This window comes from Rana temporaria, chromosome 6 (genome assembly GCF_905171775.1).
Source record: "Rana temporaria chromosome 6, aRanTem1.1, whole genome shotgun sequence".
NCBI lineage: Eukaryota > Metazoa > Chordata > Amphibia > Anura > Ranidae > Rana > Rana temporaria.
The window spans coordinates 192,562,187-192,583,617 of NC_053494.1; the positions used below are offsets into that span (position 1 = coordinate 192,562,187).

At 45.8% G+C, this 21,431-nt stretch overlaps 1 protein-coding gene across 3 annotated transcripts in view; it reads left to right on the forward strand.

The window, feature by feature from the left end:
* The window catches only part of GTDC1 (glycosyltransferase like domain containing 1), a 351,630-nt gene that overhangs the window by 52,091 nt on the left and 278,108 nt on the right, over nucleotides 1-21,431 (forward strand). The gene's annotated exons all lie outside the window — the stretch shown is intronic.

The window sequence follows — 21,431 nt, forward strand, 5'->3', positions numbered from 1 at the left end:
CGCTAGGGGCGTGTACGCTGATTTACGCCTAGAATGCATAAATCAGCGAGATACGCCTACTTACGAACGTACGCCCGGCCGTCGCAGTAAAGATACGCTGTTTACGTAAGGCGTTTTCAGGCCTAAAGATATTCCACCGAAAATATGGCGCAGCCAATGTTAAGTATGGACGTCGGACCCGCGTCGAATTTTAACATTTTTACGTCGTTTGCGTAAGTCGTCCGTGAATGGGGCTGGGCGTAATTTACATTCACGTCAAAACCAATAAGTCTTTGCGGCGTAATTTGGAGCATGCGCACTGGGATATGTCCACGGACGGCGCATGCGCCGTTCGTTAAATACATTAATCACGTCGGGTCACGATTCATTAGCATAAAACACGCCCACCTCTTCACAATTTGAATAGACGCGCTTAGGCCGGCACATTTACGCGACGCCGTCGTAACTTAGGACGCAAGTGCTTTGTGAATACAGCACTTGCCTCTCTAACTTACGGCGGCGTAGCGTATATGAGATACGCTACGCCTGCCTAACGTTAGGCACCTTTACGTGAATCCAGCTATTAGTCTTTGGGTTCATCCCTGTAGAGATGTGTGGTAAGTAGCCCTTTTGTGGCGCTCTACCCAGATAATGGAATAATAACACAGAATCGCGGCTCTCATCATCTCACAAAACCTCTTCTTATAGAAACAGACAACAAAGAAAGTGGGAAACGTTTTCATCCTGACTGCTTTGACAAACAGCCGTAAAGATGTCTTCCCTCAGCACGGTAATATTCGGCACTTGTAATACCGGCAAGCCCATTTGTTCACGGGTGACAAAAAGCAGGTGTCACTTTCAGGAAATATTAGCGCTATCAGCTCTGTAATGGTATCTGTCTGTTTCTTTGAGGAATGTCTGTTTTCTTGATATTCTACGACAATAATGTAATTAAATTGCATAGGAATGCAGGTGTTTTGAATTATGCTCCGGCAGTGGTGTATATACATGGTGAGTGTCTGTGGCATTCTCTGACTTACTGTTACTTGTGTCTGCAGCTTCCTGTGACAAAACAGAGAGCCTGCTATGCAAAGATGATAAATCTAATATCACTAACACAGCCTGAATGGAAGCATTGTCTCAGCTTGTACAGTTATTAAACACTTCCTTGTGCATGCAATGCTTCTTTCTATAGCTGTAAGGTAGTTCTGGGCACTGGTGCTGGCAGATTTTGCCACTTAAATTACCGGTGCCGGAGCTGCGGTGGCTCAACGCGATTGGCACTGCGCTGACAAGCCATTCACCTCTGCAGCTAGGGGGTTCGGATCCCGGTCTCAGCTACATGTGAATTGAGTTTGGTGGTCTCAGCCCGGCTCCCGGTGGGTGTGCTATGCGAGGTAAGCCTGTGCTTAGTACGCCCACCCCCCTCCCACAAAAACCACCACACTTACACGCACTCGAAATTGGGTTAACATGCACGTACTTTGACCACGCGGTCTCTAAAAAAAGAGAGGCGAAGGACTAACGGTGCTGGTTGAGCGGGCAAATCCTCTCACTCCCTTATAGGGAGTCCCTCTGCCCCGTTGGGCTTCAAAGCGGAGCAGGTAGGGCGGGCTGTGTGGGAGGACCCCCTCACACACCCGCCATTGCCACCCGGGGCATGGAGAAAGGTGGCAGATTGCCTCTGGGGGAGGCCTGCCTACTCTCAACTCCTGCAGTCCGGCTCCTCTCTCGAGTACACGCACAAAAAATACACTTTAAAAAAAAAAAAATTACCGGTGCCAGGAACAAGAAGTAAGTGTATCCAAGGCAACGCTCCCCAATATCTATGCGAAAAAAATAAAAGCCCATAACCCCAATCGCATTCTGCGATCCACCAATCAAAACCTCCTCCAGATACCCAAAGCCAGATACAAGTCCAAAGGAGATCGAAGATTTGCAGTCCAGGGACCTCGCCTGTGGAATGCACTACCAACTTCCATCCGACTGGAGTCGGACCACTTGGCCTTCAGGAGAAAGATTAAAACCCATCTCTTCTGAGGTCAAGGGGGTTCCTTACCCATGAAATGGATACAGCGCCCAGAGGCGATTCAGTTCGCATGTGTTGCGCTTTACAAGTCTCTCACTCACTCACTAAAGCTCCATCAGCTGTACTCTCTTATGGCTCGCTTACACTTGCATTGTCTGTGAAAAGAAATCCACTGTAGATCACTTTTCACAGAGAGGCAAGGGGGCAGTGGGCGAACATTTAAAGCGGAGCTCCACCCTAAAGTGGAACTCACGCTGATCGGAACCCGCCCCCCCTCCGGTGTCACATTTGACACCTTTCAGGGGGAAGGGGGGTGCAGATACCTGTCTAAAGACAGGTATTTGCACCCACTTCCGGCCACACGCTACAGGCAAAAGACGGGTTTTTCCAAACTTCCCGTCTGTCCCCCGTTGTGTGCTGGGAACACTCGGCTCCCAGCACACAGCGTGTGAGCCAATCGGCGGGCGCAGCGCGACTCGCGCATGCGCCGTAGGGAACCGGGTAGTGAAGCCGGAGCGCTTCACTTCCTGGTTCCCTCACTGAGGATGGCGGGGGGAGCAGCAGAGAGACGAGCGATCGCTCGTCCTCTGCTGCGGACGGCGCTGGACTCCAGGACAGGTAAGTGTCCTAATATTAAAAGTCAGCAGCTGCAGTATTTGTACCTGCTGGCTTTTAATATTTTTTTTTACTGGCACATCCGCTTTAAGAGGCAATACTGCCATGCCCTGAATGCCTGTTTTTTTTTATTTTTTATAAGGCCTCAAAACGAGAGAGAAAATTATAATCCTCCCACTCTATAAGATTCTGGTCCGGCCGCACCTGGAGTATGCCGTCCAGTTCTGGGCACCAGTCCTCAGGAAGAATGTGCTGGAACTGGAAAGAGTTCAGAGAAGAGCAACAAAGCTAATAAAGGGTCTGGAGGACCTCAGCTATAGGAAAAGACTACAAGCATTGAACGTATTCTCTTTGGAGAAGAAAAGCTTGATAGTAGGGATACAACGGATCAAAAAACTCACGGATCGCATCGATCCTCGGATCAGGAGTCACGGATCGGGTCGTTTTTTCGGATCAGCAATAAAGAAAAAATTTCAAATGTACAGATAAAAAAGTAATCTCCTTAAAATGACCACACTGTATAAGCTTTGATCTCCATAAATGGTATCAACATTCCCTGCACTTATTGCCAAAAACGGTGGTAAATGAAATAAAAGGATATTAAAAAAAAAGTTTGCCTACAAAAGATTGAAGGATACAGTAGGTGCACTATTATCTTCCAAAATCATACCATTTGTTGATCTAGTGCAAGCCTGTGGAAGAAAGCCAGGGATGTGCTTTAAATTATGTGCTTGCATTTACCTAAATGATCATGACACTGTGCTAAGTGTTGCCAACTTATTTGCTTTTTTAGAATAAAAATGTAGTTGAGTCCCATTTTCTCCATCCAGTGTGCTTGCCAGAGCCCAGAGCACAGCGTGACATAGCTCCCCGCCTCAGCGCGCTGACTACAGAAGTCAACACGCTGAGGCGGGGAGGTGTGTCATGCTGTGCTCTGGGCTCTGGCAAGCACACTGGGTGGAGCAAGATGACCGCCGCTCCGGAGCTAGACCGAAGCCGGGGACTTTCCTAGGCTCCGGAGCGCTCCGCGGATCGCAGGGTGTGCCGATCCGAACGGGGTGACCCGTTCGGATCACGGATCGGTGACGATCCGTTGCACCCCTACTTGATAGGGGATATGATAGTGATGTACAAATACCATACTGGTATAGCATAGGGAGAAAACTTTTCAGTGAAAGGGAATTTAAAAAGACACATGGCCATTCACTGAAATTGGAAAATAAGCTGTTAACCAGTTGCCGACCTGCCACTGTCATTATACGGCGGCAGGTCGGCATGATCCCGCAAACAGTCATAGCTGTACATCGGTCCGTTTAAGCGGGATAGCGGGCGCCCGCTGCACTGTGGGGGTGGCAAAGCTCGTGACCGGGAGGGAGCGATGACTGCTGGCCACGAGCGATCGTGGGCACGATAAGCAGAAAAGGGACGTGTGTGTGTGAACACACACATCCCTGTTCTGTTATGAGAGGAGATGCAGATTGTGGTGGAAACCACGATCTGTTATCTCCTATAGCGAGTCCCCTCCCCCCACAGTTAGAACACACACTAGGGAACACAGTTAAACCCTTGATTGCCCCTTAGTGTTAACTCCTTCCCTGTTAGTGACATTTACACAGTAATCTCTTCTGGCATCTTCCCTAACTCTTTGAAACATGCACTAGTCAGCCCCATACTTAAAAAGCCCTCACTGGACCCATCCAATCTTGACAACCTACGCCCCATCTCCTTGCTCCCCTTTTTATCCAAACTCCTTGAACGTCTAGTCTACAACCAACTGAGCATACACCTTGCTGACAATAACCTTCTTGATCCCCTTCAGTCTGGATTTCGTCCACAACATTCCACTGAAACTGCTCTCCTAAAACTAACAAACGATATACTAACGGCCAAAACTAAAGGACACTATTCTGTGCTCCTACTCCTGGACCTCTCTGCCGCCTTCGACACGGTTGACCACCCACTCCTCCTCAAAAAACTCCACACCTTTGGTCTCTGTGACTTTACTCTTCGCTGGTTCTCTACCTACTTATCCAACCGCACCTTCAGCGTTACTTACAACTCTACTTCCTCCTCTCCTCTACCATTCTCTGTTGGGGTCCCCCAAGGTTCTGTTCTTGGACCCCTCTTATTTTCAATCTACACCTCCTCCCTGGGTCAGCTGATAGCCTCCCACGGCTTCCAATACCACCTCTACGCTGATGACACTCAAATCTATTTCTCTGCCCCTCAACTCACTCCTTCATTTTCCTCACGTATCACTAATTTACTATCAGATATATCACTTTGGATGTCACGTCACTTCCTCAAACTCAACCTATCCAAAACCGAACTTATCATTTTTCCTCCCCCACGTGCCTCTTCCCCTGATCTTTCTGTCAAAATTGATGGCACAACTATCAGCCCATCCCCACATGTCAAGGTCCTAGGAGTAGTCCTGGACTCTGAACTGTCCTTTAAGCCTCATGTTCAATCACTGTCCAAATCCTGCCGCCTCAACCTCCGCAACATCTCCAAAATACGCCCCTTTCTAACCAATGACGCCACAAAGCTCTTAATTCACTCCCTGGTCATATCTCGCCTTGATTACTGCAATTCCCTTCTCATTGGCTTACCGCTGCATACTCTAACCCCCCTTCAATCCATCATGAATGCTGCAGCCAGACTTATCCACCTTACCAACCGCTCTGTCTCTGCTACTCCTCTATGTCAATCCCTCCACTGGCTTCCGCTCGCCCAACGAATTAAATTCAAAATACTAACTACGACCTACAAAGCCATCCACAATTCTGCCCCCAGCTACATCACTGACCTAGTCTCCAAATACCAACCTAATCGCTCTCTTCGTTCTTCTCAAGACCTCCTACTCTCTAGCTCTCTCATCACCTCCTCCCATGCTCGTCTACAGGACTTTTCCAGAGCCTCTCCAAGCCTATGGAACTCCTTACCCCAAACTATCCGTCTATCTCCTTCTCTTTCAGCTTTTCGAGGATCCCTGAAAACCCTCCTCTTCAGAGAAGCCTATCCTACCCACACCTAACAACTGTATTTTAACTTTGCCCACCTGATCACCCCCCACATCTACTACCCTCTGTTCCACTTCACCCTCCCTTCTAGATTGTGAGCTCTAACGAGCAGGGCCCTCTGATCATTCCTGTATTAAATTGTATTGTAACTATAATGTCTTCCCTGATGTTGTAAAGCGCTGCGTAAACTGTTGGCGCTATATAAATCCTGTATAATAATAATAATAATAATAATAATAATCGGTGCATTTTTATAGCTCTAATTGCTGTATAAATGCCAATGGTCCCAAAAATGTGTCAAAAGTGTCCGATGTGTCCGCCATAATGTCGCAATACCGATAAAAATCACAGATCGCCGTCAATTACTAGTAAAAAAATTAAAAATAATAAAAATGCCATAAATCTATCCCCTATTTTGTAGACGCTATAACTTTTGCGCAAACCAATCAATATACGCTTCGATTTTTTATTACCAAAAATATGTAAAAGATGTAAAAGAACACATATCGACCTAAACTGAGGAAAAAATTTCCTTTTTGGTAAAAAAAAAATGACAACATTTATTATGGCAAAAAAGGTTAAAAAAAAATTGACGCTGTTTTTTTGTTAATAGCGCAAAAACAAAAACCGTAGAGATGATCAAATACCATCAAAAGAAAGCTCTATTTGTGGGAAAAAAAAGGATGTAAATTTTGTTTAGGTACAGCGTCACGCGACCGCGCAATTGTCAATTAAAGCGTCTCGGTTGCTGTATCGCAAAAAATGGCCCGGTCATGGCAAAAAAAAAATTAGATGGGCACCTTAACCACTTAAGGACCGGACCAATATGCTGCTAAATGACCCAAGGGGTTTTTACAATTCGGCACTGCGTCGCTTTAACAGACAATTGCGCGGTCGTGCGACGTGGCTCCCAAACAAAATTGGCGTCCTTTTTTCCCCACAAATAGAGCTTTCTTTTGGTGGTATTTGATCACCTCTGCAGTTTTTATTTTTTGCGCTATTAACAAAAATAGTGCGACAATTTTGAAAAAAATGCAATATTTTTTACTTTTTGCTATAATAAATATCCCCCAAAAATATATATACATTTTTTTTCCCCTCAGTTTAGGCCGATACGTATTCTTCTAACTATTTTTGGTAAAAAAAATCGCAATAAGCGTTTATCGATTGGTTTGCGCAAAATTTATAGCGTTTACAAAATAGGGGATAGTTTTATTTATTTTATTTTTTTACTACTAATGGCGGCGATCAGCAATTTTTTTTCGTGACTGCGACATTATGGCGGACACTTTGGACAATTTTGACACATTTTTGGGACCATTGTCATTTTCACAGCAAAAAATGCATTTAAATTGCATTGTTTATTGTGAAAATGACAGTTGCAGTTTGGGAGTTAACCACAGGGGGCGCTGTAGGAGTTAGTGTTCACTTAGTGTGTGTTTACAACTGTAGGGGGGTGTGGCTGTAGGTCTGACGTCATCGATCGAGTCTCCCTATAAAAGGGATCACGTGATCGATGCGCCGCCACAGTGAAGCATGGGGAAGCCGTGTTTACATACGGCTCTCCCCGTTCTTCAGCTCCGGTGAGCGATCGCGACGGGGCGGCTATAAACGAATAGCCGTGCCGTCGTCCCGGATCGCTCCCCGAGGTAAGCCGCCCGCCACACGCAGCGGAGGGGGTCCCAATCGGACCCCGGACCCGCGGAAAGGCGGGGACGTATATATACGCCCATCTGCCTGTACGTGCCATTCTGTGGACGTAAATAGGCGTGCGGCGGGCGTTAAGTGGTTAAGGATCACAACATACAGGGATATACGATGCACCGTTGACATAAACACAAGCACACTCGCACATCATAGGTTGGACTGGTGTCTTTTTTGAGCCTTACCAACTATGTAAAAGAGGCTGCTGAAGATAAGGAGCACTGAGGCCGGGTACTCACGAACAAACATGTACGGTGAAAGCGGTCCGTCGGACCGTTTTCACCGTACATGTCTGCCAGAGGGCTTCTGTACGATGGTTGTACACACCATCGTACAGAAGTCCGCGCGTAAACATTACGCGGGGCGTGTCCGCGTCGTCGCCGCGGCGATGACGCGGAGACGTGGGCGGGCCTGCCATTTAAAGGCTTCCACGCATGCGTCGAAGTCATTCGACGCATGCGAGGGACGGCGGGCGCCTGGACATGTACGGTAGGTCTGTACTGACGACCGTACATGTCCGAGCGGGCAGGATTCCAGCGGACGGTTTTAAAACACGTCCAGGAATATTTGCCCGCTGGGAAAAGGCCCGGCGGGCAAATGTTTGCTGGAATTCGGCCAGCTCGCGCCTACACACGACCAAACATGTATGCTGAAACTGGCCCGCGGACCAGTTTCAGCATACATGTTTGGTCGTGTGTACGGGGCCTGAGAGATGCAACAGGAAAAGAGGAGGAAAAAAAAAGTGGAAAACAAGTATTTTATGAAAACATTAATACACAAATATTATTGATACACTGTGCTTTAGTGTCATTGAGTTAGAGTTTGCATCCACAAAACAGACAATGCATGTAGAAATTGCATTTATTAAATGCTAAGTTGTTAATAGGATGAGTTTTTTCCTCTAGATTGAGAATATGCAATGTGACCAGTTTATTTGCATGCAATGTGACCAATTGGCCAGTAAAGTATTCCTATAGGGAGTAGTTTGCATCTGCATAAATCATAGGCTAACTACCAAAAATGGTAATTTCTTCGCTGGCCCTTCTTCAAATACAGTACCATACCTCTTCTCGGTAACGCTCCTGGCTCGGTGAACAGGTGCGGTTAGACATTTGTCACCCCTCCCCCCCCCTTTTAACCTGATGTTCTTCTGTGATGGGCTGCCTCCCGCTGAGACCTGCATTCCTGAGAGAAATTAATCTATCTGCAGATTCCAGTTCTTTTATATATATATTTTTTTATAAAACTCTTTTTCTTGCCGAAACCGTCAGATGTGGATGTAATCCCAGTGTTAGCATAATTATACAATAATTTACTCAGCACGTACCTGTGGCCTTGAATGTCCTTAGCAAAGTATCTTTAAGACTGCCGTAGGGCACAAGTGATGGACGCTGATTAGCTGGTAGGGTGTAATCAGCTGAGCTGGCATGAAGTGCTAAACTAAATCGCTAATGACTGGCAGTGACTAGATAATACCACGGGAAGATTTTTGATGTTACGCTCAAGTGCGACAGAGACAGGAAAAAAATAATGCTGTGCCTACATGATCCGTATACAAAAAGTGGAGGAAAAGGTGGGTGTACTTTATAACCTTGACATCATGCGTTTGATTTGGTTGTGTCACAAGGTAACATTCCCCATATTTCCATGAGTTTGAAATGGAATCCCTCTCTTATACTATATACATTATAAGGATTTCAACACCTTTATTGTAAATCCTTACTAGCTTCAGTTCTTTATCACACCCAGAAGAAAAAAGCGTTGGGCTGAGCGGCACTCAGCCGTTCATAGGCTTCTTTTGTATTCTATCAATGAATACAAAGCTTCCTCTGATTAGCCGAGTTGGAAATCGTGACATCACCAGCCTGCCCCTCCTACTCATATTCATTGATTGAATACAAAGCTGCCTATGAATGGCTGAGTGCTGCTTAGCCCAACACTATGTTGTTCAGGTGTGAGACAGGAAGGTTTCGGGTTGCGCCTAGAACATACTGCTATATAAAATGCTCCAATATGAAGGTATAGAAAAGGCAACTTCTTCATCCACTCAGAATAAGACCATGGAGTTGATTAAAGTGGTTGTAAACCCTTTACAACCACTTTTACCTACAGGTAAGCCTAGATTAAGGTTTTACCTGTAGGTGCTCGAAATATCTCCTATTCCTCCACAGGTCGGCTCTGCTGGACGAGATCACGTAGATCTACGTCATCTCGCCGTTCAGCCAATAGGGGCGCTCGCCCCCGACGCGCATGCCCGGCGGGCGCGATCACCGACGGGCACCCGCGATCGCTCGTTACAGCGCGAACCGGGAGCTGTGTGTGTAAACACACAGGTCCCGGCTGGTCGGCAAGCAGTTAAAAAAGCGTGTCCAATGCCATGTTTTGAAGCCAGTGTAAATGAGCCCTTAAAGCTTCATCAAAGCTTTGTGAAAGCTCTTCAAATGCTTTGTGAAAGCTTGCTGTTCACTTTGCTCTTATACAAGCTGAAGTCAGTGTTAAAAAAAGCCTTACCTAAAGGAAAAGTTCACCTTTTGAGAACATGTTCCACCCGATTTTAGGGTGGAACATGCTCTCATTGCTGCTGCTGCCCTCTGCCCCCCAACCTGTGGCAGCAGTATGAGGAGAACTTCCCCGTACTAGCTGTCACTGTTTGAAAACAGTGTGGGCGCGTAAGCAGAGCTCTGTGTGTCCGAACAAACTACAAGCCCCAACACCCTTAGCGGCTGTCGGCTTGTAGTTCTCAATGAATTACCGCGGCACTGTGAAGCGCATTGAGTCTTCCTTTCAGTGAGCATCGGCTTGCCTGTACAGGATGTAAGGCCAAGCAGATACGCTGACAGTGTGCAGGAGACATGCATGGAAGCGGCGATCTGGTGTTTGTGGGTTCAAATGCTTTACAGGCTCCTACAACAAAAAATAAATGCACATTTTTTTACTTGCAGAAAGATGTGCATTTGTTATTTTTTGTAGAAAGGTGAACTTATCCTTTAACCACTTCAGTACAGGGCACTTTCTCCCCCTTCCTGCCCAGGCCAATTTTCAGTGTGGTCACACTTTGAATGACAATTGCGCGGTCATGCAACATTGTACCCAAATTACATTTTTATCATTTTGTTACCACACATAGAGCTTTCTTTTGGTGGCATTTGATCACCTCTGGGTTTTTTATCTTTAATAAAAAAATAAAAAAAGACAGAAAATGTTGAATAAATATATATATATATATATATATATATATATATATATATATATATATATATATATATTTATTCAACATTTTCTGTCTTTTTTTATTTTTTTTATTTTTTTTTTAAAAATAAAAATCCCAGAGGTGATCAAATGCCACCAACAGAAAGCTCTATTTGTGGTAACAAAATGATAAAAATGTAATTTGGGTACAATGTTGCATTACCGCGCAATTGTCATTCAAAGTGCGACCACACTGAAAATATATATATATATATATATTTGTTATACATTTTTCTCAATAAGTATGTTTTCTCCTTCACTGACGGGCACTGATAAGGCAGCACTGATGAGGTGGCACTGATGATGAGGCACTTATATGCAGCACTGATAAGCAGAACTGATGGGCACTCATGGGTGGCACCGATGGGCACTCATAGGTGGCACTGATGGGAAGTGATAGGCAGCACTGATGAGGAGGCACTGATAGACATCCCTAATGGGCACTGATTGGCATCCCTGGTGGGGATTCTATTGGGCATCCCTGGTGGGTCTGCACTGATAATTAATGCGCTGATTATGAGCGCAGACCTACCCCCCCCCCCCCCGTCAGGAGAGCCGCTGATTGGCTCTCCTCTACTCGCGCCTTGTCAGCGCAAGTAGAGGAAAAGCCGATAAACGGCACTTCCTGGTTACCATATGATTGGACACAGCTGATCACATGGTAAAGCACCTACGTCATAGGCTCTTTACCAGGATCGGAGATGCAGTGTGTCAGAGCGAAACAACACACTACCGATTGCTGCGTGCCTTATCATGCTGGACGTCATATGATGCCCAGTCAGGATAACTTAACCATTTTGTGGCCGTCATTCTGCTATATGGCGGGTGGAAAGTGGTTAAATTGGAGAGTGCAAAATCTGGTGCAGCTGTGCGTTGTAGCCAAGAAGCTTCTAACTTCAGCTTGTTCAATTAAGCTGTGACAAAAAGGCTCCTTTCACACTGATGGACTCATTGAGCCAGATTCTCAAAGAGATACGATGGTGTATCTCTGAGTTTGGCCGGTCTTTTCTATGCGACTGATTCATAGAATCAGTTACGCAAAGATATGCTTAAGATCCAACAGGTGTAACTGTGTTACACCGTCGGATCTTAACTGCAATATAAAAATGGCCGCTGGGGGCGTTCTCGCTGATTTACGCTGAGAATATATAAATCAGCGAGATACGCCAATTCACGAACATACGCGGGCCCGACACAGTCACTTTACACCGTTTACGTAAGGGTTTTCCCGGCGTATAGTTACCCCTGCTTCTATGAGGCACAGCCAATGTTAAGTATGGCTGTCGTTCCCGTGTCAATTTTATTTATTTTTTTACGTTGTTTGCGTACGTCGATTCGCCAAAGTGCTGGACGCAAGTTACGCTCACGCCGAAACCAATGACGTCCTAGCGACGTCATTGGGAGCAATGCACCCCGGTAAAATTTGCGGACGGCGCATTCGCATTTAAATCGGCGCGTGGACGCGCCTGATTTAAATGCTACACTCCCCCTAGCCGCGGAATTTGAATTCCACCGGGGGATTTAAGATACGCCGCCGCAAGTTTAGAGGTAAGTGTTTTGTGAATTACCCACTTGCCTCTAAAACTTGCGGCGGCGGCGGATCTTAAATCAGATAGATTACGTGGATCTGAAGATCCGCTGATCTATCTGATTGAGTCCGCCTGTCAGTTTTTCAGACAGACCCACTCGGACCATTTTATAGCTCTCTATGGAGCAGCGGATATCAGCGGACACCAGCCGAAATCCACTCTGGTCTGCTAAAAACAGACGGATGGGAATCCATTCTCAGCGGGGATCAGCTGAGAGATCCCCTACTGAGCAGGAACATCCACTTGACGGATTCTGCCCCATTTGAAAGGATTTGAAAGGAGCCTAAAACCCGGAAGCTGGTTTCTATGCAGAGCTGCACCAGATTTTGCACTCTCCAGACTTAGTAAATCCCCCCTATGTATATATTTCTTTTTCTACTTTCTATTGACTTGTATCTTTTGGATCAGGCATTTGTAGCCCCTCCATTCCAGTCTGACACTGCTGAAAAACTTTCTCCAGCGTGAAGACAAACACAAAAGAAAAAAAAAAAGCAGTTGTCACAAACTGTCAGTGTGGAGTAAAGTGTGTAGTCTTCAAGCATGGAGCCGACATCGGTAATTACCGCTATCCATTTCAGAGATTGTGCAGATAAATCCGCTCCTTTGCAGGATATCCTGGGGTCTCTTTGTATTAACATTGTCATTATTTGCAGCCTAACCTATAATAGAGCCTCATCTGGTTTGAGTCAGATTGCTCGCCTGGCTCTGGCGGTGGTTTCTTTCAGATGTGCTGCTCAGAACTCATTGAAGCTGAAAAAGCGGAGGAAACGTGAAGCATCCTCGTCCTGATGATGTACAGTGGCATGATTGTGTAGCAGTACGTATGGCTCGTGGGCTGACCACATGAAAGCGCACATTTAAAGACCAGATGAGCTTAACTTACAAAGTATGTGAAAGCTTCAAAAGCTCATAGACTACCAGTCCCATTCAAAATAGAAACCTTGTCTTCTTTTTTTTTTCCCCCCTCTTTATTAACAACACTCTGTCTCCGGTGATAATACGGCACAAGCTGTTTGAACCTGGAACCGTTTCCTGGCCTGCTCCAGAAATAGGATCTCTGTGTGTTTTGTGAAGGTGAAATGTCTTGCCTGGCTCTTCATCAAAGGTCTGATGAGATAGTTATAGATGCAGCTTCCAAAGGGTGAGCCTACTGCCAGTTTAACTCCCAGTGCGAAGAAACTTGAAAGTCAGTATTGGTAGTGCCTGGCATCGGACCCACCTGACAAGGTAGGTGAGTTGATAAACACAGCGGGCCAGATTCAGAAAAGAGATACGACGGCGTATCTCCTGATACGCCGTCTTATCTCTGAGTCCGGCCGTCGTATCTATGCGCCTGATTCATAGAATCAGGTTACGCATCGATATCCCTTAGGCCCCATACACACGAGAGGATTTATCCGCGGATACGGTCCAGCGGACCGTATCCGCGGATAAATCCTCTCGAGGATTTCAGCAGATTTTTATGCGATGGCGTGTACACACCATCGCATTGAAATCCGCGCTGAAATCCTCTGGCGATGACGTGTCGCGCCGTCGCCGCGATTACGACGCGGCGACGTGCGCGACGCTGTCATATAAGGAATTCCACGCATGCGTCAATTCATTACGACGCATGCGGGGGATCCCTTCGGACGGATGGATTCGGTGAGTCTGTACAGACCAGCGGATCCATCCGTTGGGATGGATTCCAGCAGATGGATTTGTTGTGCATGTCAGCAAATATCCGATCTGCTGGAATCCATCCCAGGGGAGATTTATCCGCGGAAAAAGATCCGCTGGCGTGTACACACCATAGGATCTATCCGCTGAAACCCATTTGCTGGGATTTATCTGCGGATGGATTCTATGGTGTGTATGGGGCCTAAGGCCTTGTACACACGGGCAAACATGTACGATGAAAACGGTCCGCCGGAGATTTCTGTATGATGGCTGTACACACCATCATACAGAAATCCGCGCGTACTCGATACGCGGCGACGAGGCCGCGCCGTCGCCGCGACGATGACGCGGCGACGTGCGCGGCCCTGCCAGTTCAATGCTTCCACGCATGCGTCGAAGTCATTCAACGCATGCGAGGGATGGTGGCCGCTCGGACATGTACGGTAGGTCTGTACAGACGACCAAACATGTCCGACGGACAGGATTCCAGCGGGCTGTTTCTAAACATGTTTAGAAATATTTGCCCGCTCGAAAAAGGCCCGGCGGGCAAATGTTCGCTGGAATCCTGTCCGCTCGGCTGTACAGACGACCGAACATGTCTGCTGAAACTGGTCCGCGGACCTGTTTCAGCAGACATGTTCGGTCGTCTGTACGGGGCCTAAGATCCGACGGGTGTAAGTGACTTACACCGTCGGATCTTAGGCTGCAATCTCACGCTGGCCGCTAGGTAGCGCTTCCGTTTGTTTACGCGAGGAATATGCAAATTAGTAGTTACGTCGATTCAGAAACGAACGACCGCCCGGCGCTTTTTTTTTACGTTGTTTGCGTTCGGCTTTTTCCGGCGTAAAGTTACCCCTGCTATATGAGGGGTATGTGCGGCATATCCTATGTTAAGTATGGCTGTCGTTCTCCCGTGCCGAGTTTTGAAATTTGTAAGTCATTTGCGTAAGTCATTCGCGAATACGGCTGGACGTAATTTACGTTCACGTCAAAAGCATGACAATTTGCTGACGTCATTTGGAGCATTGGGATTCAGTCGCGGCCGAATGATACACGCCCCCTACCCGCCAAATTTGAATTCCGCCCGGGTGGATTTACGCTACGCCGCCGCAACTTTACAGGCAAGTGCTTTGTGAATAAAGCACTTGCCTAAAAAACTGGCGGCGGCGTAACGTAAATCCTATACGTTACGCCAGCAGAAAGATCCGCTGATCTTTCTGAATCTGGCCCAGCATTTCCAGAGAATGAACGGAAAATACTCACCAGGTATAAAGACAGTCATACCTTAGAATTAAAGTCCATACTTATTAAATAAAATTATTCTGTATAGAAATAAATTGCACCTGTTGGTTTCCTACTGGCCCATTGCAATTATAGGTAGCCTCACTGCCCAGTTATAGGTAGCCTCCTAGCAAGACACTGGAGCCTGGAGTACTTTGAAGCATGTAATGAACATCATCTGGTAGCCTCTAGATTCGAGCCTAGGTGCCACTCCATATCGGCTAATTGGGTGACAGCAAACATGTTCCTTGCTTTTATGTGACAGCTGCACATTCTATCTCTGAATTACTTTCAGCATAAGATATTTTTCATACTGTTCACCCCATAAGACAAGATGCAGGACTATGCATGTTAACGGGGTTTGGTGGTTTCTATGTATCAATATACTGGGAAACCTTATGCATGTATGCAAAGAAAATCAGCCATAATTAGATTTCGTGTGAATTTTAACATTTTATACAGTTTTACTTATTTTTAAAAGAGAGGTAACGTATATACTCGAGTATAAGCCGACCCGAGTATATAAGTCGTGGTACCTAATTTTCAAGTATAAGCCAAGGGTGAGAATGCAGCAGCTACTGTAAGCGGAAAAGAGGGTCAACGATGCCCATTACAACCTCACTGTACCAACCTCACTGTGCCAATTGTCACTGTGTCCATTTTCACTGTGCCAATCCTCACTGTGCCCATCCTCACTGTGCTCATCGTCACTGTGCCCATCGTCACTGTGCCCATCGTCACTGTGCCCATCGTCACTGTGCCCATCGTCACTGTGCCCATCGTCACTGTGCCCATCGTCACTGTGCCCATCATCACTGTGCCCATCGTCACTGTGCCCATCCTTACTGTGCTCATCGTCACTGTGCCCATTGTCAGTGTACCTGAAATCGACATGCTGCGGGCGTCCATTCATTGTTTAAAACTCGCGGTCTGATCCTGGTCCCTTCCGTGATAGGCGGAACTGTGTCTGCTGAGAAACGCCTATCACGGACGTTCTCTCATCCTCGGACTCAGTTTCCCAGCAGACACTATGTTCAGTGTTCCACCAATCACGGACGTCCTCTTGTCCGAGGATGAAAAGGCGTCCGCGATTGAACACAGTGTCTGCTGGGATGGGTGAGGATGAGAGAACGTTTGTGATAGGCATTTTTTAGCAGACACAGTTCCGCCCCTAACCGAAGGGACCAGGAGGAGGCCGCAAGTTTTAAACGATGGACGCCCGCAGCCTCTCAATAATCTTAGGTACACTGACTCAAGTATAAGCCGAGGGGGGCATTTTCAGCCCAAAAAAAGGGCTGAAAATCTCGGCTTATACTCGAGTATATACGGTGTGTTTTATGTTTTTGAGATTCATACTAACCTAATGCCCCGTACACACCATCACTTTATGTGATGAAAAAAAACGACATTTTCTGTGAAGTAAAAAATTACGTTTTTGAAACTTCAATTTTCAAAGACGAAGTTGCCTACACACCATTGTTTTTCTCACAATGTTCTAGCAAAGCGAGGTTACGTTCTCACCACTTTTTCCATTGAAGCTCGCTTCATAACTAGCTTCTGGGCATGCGCGGGTGAAAAAACGTCATTTTAAACTACATTTTTTACTACACACGGTCAATTTCTGTGAAGTAAAAGTTGACGTTTTGAAAAACGACACATAAAATTGAAGCATGCTTCAATTTTTTTTGGTCGTTTTTTAGAAGACATAAAACGACGTTTTCCCCCACACACGGTCAATTAAAGTGACGTTTTTAAAAACGTCATTTTTTTTCATCACATAAAGTGATGGTGTGTACGGGGCATTTGTGGATGGAGCATCAGACCAATGCTGCAGCTGTCCACCGGTGTTTCTACAGAGAACCGATCGACCAAACATTGCTGATGGCTTGTTTCTCACTCCTCCCCGAGCAGAGGGATGCTGCCTGTCAGTCAACATCTTTCCTGCTCTGCTCCTCCACACTCATTGGAGCACTGAGCTGTGGAGGGGCTGGGAGCTGCCATCTTAGCAGATCGCTGACAGGCTGAGACTTCCATCAGTCAAGGCAGCTGGCGGATCCAGACTTCTGAAGTCGGGGGGACAGGCTGCCTCGACTAATTGCAGTGAGGTCAGCGGAGAGCAGACTTCAGACCGCTCTCCCCTGAAAACGGGTCACAAGAGTGCAAAACGAATTGCACTCCTGTGACCCATAGGAGAAGCCCAGCCTAAAAAGCTCAGGCTGGACTTCTCCTTTAACACAGTTGTATTATATTTCCTTAAAGTGATACTAAAGTCTCTCTTTTTTTTTTCTTTAAAAATAACAAACAAGTTATACTTACCTGCTCTGTGTATTGGTTTTGCACAGAGCAGCCCAGATCCTCCTGCTTCGGGGTCCCTCGCTGGCGCCCCTGGCCCATCTTTCCTGCCGAGTGCACCCACAGCAAGCAGCTTGCTATGGGGGCACCCGAGCTGAGCCACAGTTCTGTGTGTCCATTCAGACATGGAGCCACAGTTTGGCCCCACCCCCTCTTTCTCCTTTGGCTCATTGGCTAACTGACTTCGATTCAGCCAATCAGGTGGGGGAGAGTCCTGAGCAGCTGAGGCGCTCTTGCACATCACTGGATCAAGCTGGTGCTCAGGTAAGTATTAGGGGATGCTCGGGAGGCTGCTGCACACAGGTTTTTTATCTTAATGCATAAAATGCATTGAGATAAAAAAAAACTTCTGCCTTTAGAACCACTTTAACAGTTCCACCAAAGGGGCATTCCAAAGTTGTTACTAGTACAAGGGATGTTGGCAATTTTAAAGCACCCCTTATTAGTTTGACACTGGCCAATAGGAAGGTATGGGAGGGAGCTGGCCAACTCTGATATTTTTCATGAAGCGTTGGAATTTGCATGTTATATGCTGAGCTTAGAACTACTGCATTAGGGGAGAGAAAGCACATGTGAAGGCGTTTGAATCAAAGAGCTCACTCCTGTGATGGTGAAGGTGAACAGTAACCAGCCAGGTCTCTCTTAGCAACGTCCCGGCGTTTTTTTCAGTCAGGATTCATAGAGTTGTTTTTATATACAAGTTTCCCTTATCTGCATAGGCAGGTGTACTATGCCTTTTAAATTAGATATATTTTAAACTTCTCTGCTTAAGGCTCGGTTCACACTGCAGCGATGTGGGAACACTGCGAATCCACTGCGGCTTCCTGCATCGCACGTCTACCGGCGGCAGTTCACACTGCCCTATGCAAACTGCTGGGAGTGTCAATTGAAAGTTAATGACACCCCCAAATCCGTTTGCATATTGCAGTGCGAACTGCAAATTGGGCCAGGAATCAGATCGCATGGGTTTGAACACCAATGTGATCCGATTTTGCTGCAGACCAAAAAAAGGTTAATGTGCGAGTTTGATCCAAATGCGATGTAAATTCAGCCATACCATCTGTATGGCTGAAATCGCACAGAGATCACACGTGATTTGCAGTGCGGTGCGAATCACATCTAGGGTTGCCACCTCATCCCTTTAAACCCAAACACATAGTAATTACACAGGTTCTGGGGCTAATTTAATGTCGATAAGGCACCAAGTGAGTTTAATTAGCAGCACCTTAATCAGCCAGAGAACCTGTGTAATTAATATGTTTTCGCTTTTAAAGGGATGAGGTGGCAACCCTAATCACATCTGATGTCGGACATTGCACCAGTGGGAACTGGCCTTTAGGCCCTGTTCACATCTAGCGATTTGGGATCATGAGCGGAATCGCTGCAATTCTGCCTATGATTCTGAATTGCATTGCAGTGCTGGCAAAGTGCAGCACTTTTGTTTATTCATTTTCAATGGCACCAAAATGGGGTGCAGTTTTGCCACGTGATAAATCACGCTGCAGTTGCGGCAAACCACATCTCACAAAAGCTCTTTGCCCAAAGAGGAGCAGATGCCTCTTTTAGGCGACTTCAATGGAAGCACCTGACTTTTTTTTCATCTTTCCCTTAGCAACTAGCTTTCCATTGTGTGTGTATATATATATATATATATATATATATATATATATATATATATATATATATATATATATATAAAGTGTTGCTAAACCCAGGACCACTATATCTGGTTTCCCACAGTACACAGAATATGGAAATGCAATTATTTTAGTAAATATAAAGTGCTAAATACCTTTTCTCATAAGCAGTATAAAGCAGTCTTTTGACTTCTATCCGTGTAAGGCTGAGCACTGGTTAAAGCTTTTAGGAGGGTTTTTTTTCATTCTCCTCTGACTATCCCATGAGGCTGCAGGACCCCTGACCCTCTATCTGGACAGCGCTGATTGCTAATCACATGCACACCCCCCCCCCCCACACAAAAAAAAAAAAAAAACAACTCAAGATATACACACCAAACTGAGCAGAGAACCTCCAAGGCCTTTTTACACAATACAGAGGATTAAGCCCTTATGTTCCACGGGTGTGTATAGCAAGCATGCATATACTGTACAGACTGTTTTTATTTTTATTTATTTTTTGAGAAAAACAATGCTGGTGATGTACAGTAACAGTAGTTGACATCAACATTAAAGGTAAATATTACAGTGCTAGATGTATACTAAAATGTGTAGTACTGACCCCTTGTATGCTCCCAAATAAGAGAGCATAAAAGAAAAAAGAGAGAGTAGGTAAGAACGGAAAAGGTAGGAGGGGAAGAAGAAAGGAGATAGAAGATAAGCAGGCTAGTGCTCAGTATTATAAGGTAAAGTTACATAATAAGCTTATCAGTAGTCAAACCCAAGTGGCTCAGTTTGTTACAGGAGATGGGCCGTCATAGTTGATACCTCATAATTTAGTCAAGGATGAGGTAGAGCTCTATGATCTAGTAGCCAGAATTGCCAGTGGTGATAGAATTTATCATGTGTCAGCTGTACCTTTGCAAACAACAATTCCATTCTTGGGTTGGGTTGAGGGTATCAATGGTGTCTTGGAGAGTAGGTGGACAGACCTGTTTCCAGTGCCGAGCAATAGATAACTGGGCAGGAATGAGTATGTGTGTAATGTTGGGGTGAAATTTGGAGGACCAAATAGAGAGGCCTAGTTCGAAGAGAGACATTTGTAGGGTTAACTCAATGGTTATGTTAGTAACATTGTGAGTAAGTGTGGAGATGTCCGTCCAGAAAGCGCCAATAGGTGGACAGGCCCACCAGATATGGAACATATGTCCATCCATGTCACAATTTCTCCAACATTTGCTAGATTGAGTCAGGAACATTCAAGTCAATTTCACAGGGGTATAATACCACCTGTAATACATTTTCATTCAGGTTTCCCAGAGGGAAATATTTTTAGAGTACATGGTGGATGAGTGTAGTGCTCGGTACCAGATAGTGGGAGGGATCTTGATTTGCAACTTGGATTTTAGTATTTTATAGTTGGGGTGTGTTCTTCCAGATTTGGTTTTGTTAGTAGGCCATAAAGAAGGGATTTGCCATGAGTTTTGTTGTTGGTTGAGGAAAGAAATTGTAGAATGCCCTTAGTCCAAGTATTGTGTGAGGTTAAGATGGTGGTGAGTATATGTCGGAGCCTTAAAGGGGTTGTAAAGACAAACATATTTTCCTCTTAAATTAAAGTCTGACAGGTGCTGATGAAGTAAAAAGTAATGTTTTGCATTATAACTAGTTTGATACCTGTTGAAATTGAGCTGTTTTATTCACCTCAGTCACTCCTGAATCATTATTCTCACTGACTTCCTGGTTTGCGGTGCGCATTCATTCTTGCTACATCACGGCCTAATGGGAACTACAGTTCCTGTTAGGCTTAGCCTCCATGCCTGTGAGGGATAAGAGAGCATCTTCACACAGGGCTGTAGTCATAGGGAGGGGGTGAGCACATTCTTCTTTCCACCATGCAAAACGGCTCAGATGCTGGTGGAAAGCAAGAAGAGGAGAGACAGGAAATGGCATTTTCAAACCTGGATTACTGTATTTTGGAGGTCAAAAGTAAAAACGAGGTAAGTGATATTTAAATGTTCTAGCTTACAGCAATCAATTGATCCAATAAAAAATGAACCTTTAGTGTTCCTTTAAAACGGAATTTCACTCAAAAATGTAACTTTTCGGAATCCTCCCCCCCTTTGGTGTCACATTTGGCACCTTTCAGGGGGAGGGGGGAGCAGATACCTATCTAATCCAGGTATTTTGCTCCCACTTCCAGGCATAGATAGACGAGCCACCCATGGCTATCTACACCACATCCTGTGCCTCCTCTGTCTCCCCCAATGTCTTCTGGGAGACACACAGGTCAGCAGGGACCAGTGGGATCGCGCAGCGCGAGACGTGCATGTGTAGT